Source organism: Cricetulus griseus, chromosome X (assembly GCF_003668045.3).
Source record: "Cricetulus griseus strain 17A/GY chromosome X, alternate assembly CriGri-PICRH-1.0, whole genome shotgun sequence".
NCBI lineage: Eukaryota > Metazoa > Chordata > Mammalia > Rodentia > Cricetidae > Cricetulus > Cricetulus griseus.
In genome coordinates, this window is record NC_048604.1 from 32,364,348 (window position 1) to 32,367,126 (window position 2,779).

Sequence of the window (2,779 nt, forward strand, 5' to 3'; positions counted from 1 at the left end):
AACAATAAACATACACAACAAAGAAAGAATATTAAAAGCTGCAAGAGGAAAAGACCAAGTAACATATAAAAGCAGACCTATTAGAACAATATCTGACCTCTCTCTTGTCAATCTATGGGACCTCAGGTATTTATCCCTGGCATACAAATGGACTTTGGGAGCCCATTCCATGTAGAGGGATGCTCTTTCAGCCTGGACACATCGGGGAGGACCTAGGCCTTACCCCAGACAGACTTTGGGGATCCCCTATGGAGGGCCTCACCCTCAATGGGGAGCAGAAGGGGGTTGGGAAGGTTGGGAGTGGGGAAGGAGGGGAGGGAGAGGGAGATGGGATTGACATGTGAAGCAGGCTTGTTTCTAATTTAAATAAAAACATATTTTTAAAAAGAATAATATATGACCTCTCAACCAAGACACTGAAAGCATAAGGGCTTGAACAGATGTCCTGCAGACTCTAAGAGTCCATAGATGCTAACCCAGACTACTGTACCCAACAAACCTGTCAATCAAAATATATGGAACAAATAAGACATTCCATAATAAAACCAAATCTAAGCAATACCTATCTACAAATCCAGCCCCACAGAAGGCATTAGAAGGAAAATGCCAATCTAAAGAGGTTAGCAATACCAGGAAAATACAAGGAATAAATAATCCCAGACCAGCAAATCAAAAGAGGGGAAAATACACGCACACACACACACACACACACACACACACACACACACACACACCATTACCAGCACCACCACTACAGCAATCAAGGTGATTATAAAAATAACAAGACTCAAAAATCACTATTCATTCATATCTCCTAACATCAACCATCTCAGTTCCCCAATCAAAAGACTCAGACAAACAGAATGGATGCAAAAAACAGGATCCATCCTGCTACTGCATCCAAATAACACACCTTAACATCAAGGATCAGATAAACAATTTAAATAGACCTATAATCTCTAGTGAAATAGAAGCTGTCATTAAAAGTCTACAAACCAAAAAAGCCCAGGGCCAGATGATTTTAGAACAGAATTTTACCAGACTTTCAAAGAGTTAATGACAATAATCCTCAAATTAGTCCAGAAAATAGAAACAAAAGGAATGTTACCCAGTTCATTTTATGAAGCCACAGTTACCTTGACACCCAAACGACATAAAAACCCAACAAAGAAAGATAATTACAGACCAATTTTCATTATGATTGATGGGAGAGAGCCTCCCTCCACATATGAGCATAGAAGCAAGTACTGTCAATAAAATACTTGAAAACCAAATCCAACAACGCATCAAAAAGATCATCCACCACGATCAAGTAGGCTTCATCCCAGAAAGGCAGACATGGTTCAACACAAATACACAGATAAATGTTATATCCACCATGTCGACAAACTGAAAGACAAAAACACTGGGTTGTTTTATTAAATGCAAAAAAAAGGCATTTGGAAAAATCCAACACCTCTTCATGACAAGAGTCTGGGAGAGATTAGAGAGACAAGGAACATAATTCAACATAAAAAGGCAATTTAACAGCATAGCCCATAGCTGCCATCAACTTAAATGGAGAGAAACTCGAAGCAATTCCACTAAAATCAGAAACAAGACAAGGCTGTCTGCTATCTTCATATCAATCCAATATAGTACCTGAACTCTTAGCTAGAACAAGACAATTGAAAAAGATCAGGGAAATACAATTTGGAAATGAAGAAGTCAGAATGGCTAAGATCAATAAGGAAAAAAAATCATGCTGGGGAAGATTTGGTGAAAGGGAAATATTCATTCATTATTGGTAAGAGTGCAAACTTGTAGAGCCACTATAGAAATCAATGTGGCAGTTCCTCTGGAAGACAAGACTCAATCTACCTCAGGATCCATCTCAATAAATTTGGGCATATGCCCAAAGGATTCTTTGTTCTACCAGAGAAACACTTGGTCAACCATGTCCATTGCTGCTCTATTCATAAAAGCCAAAAAACTGGCAACAACCTAGATGTCCCTCAACAGAAGAATGAATAAAGAAAATGTGGTGCATTTATACAATGGAGTATTACTGAACCTTTAAAACATGGAATCGTGAAATTCACAGATAAACTGATAGAACTACAAAAAAGAATCATCCCAAGTGAGGTATCCCAGACCCAGAAAGACAAAATATGGTATGCATTTTCTTATATGTGACACTAGCTGTTAAGTTAATGATCACCAAGCTGCAATATATAATCACAGAGTTTATGTGTAGAGTAAGGGACTAGGAATTTAAGGGGTGGGACAGATAGATCTCCCTAGGAAAAAGAGATAGAATAGATAGTTATAGATGCATAAGGAAGAGACTAGAATGGGAGGATCAAGTGGAGAACGAAAGAAAAGGGGAGGATGGGAGAGAAAATACAGAGAAAGACAGATAAAATTAAGGATTATCTGCGAAATAGTATGGAAACCTATTACAGTAGAAATTCCCTAAAATATATAACATGAAAGTGATATAATGAAATCATCAAATAATGGGGGAGATAGAGCTACATCTGGACATCTCTTTTCACCAAATGAAGCTTCCACTACTGGGAATGGGTTACATCTAATTGAATTGCTGGTCAAAGATATCCCGTAGGAACCACCAAGCAACCTAGGCTGTTGCCAAGAATATAGTTGCTTTCCACAAACTGATGATAAGGCCCTATTGCTGAAGACCATACGTACACAACTAACTGAATATAAAGAAGTCTAGCTAGTGACTACATAGATACTTCATCCCTGTGTTCTAGCATCTTTGGTAAAGGAAGGT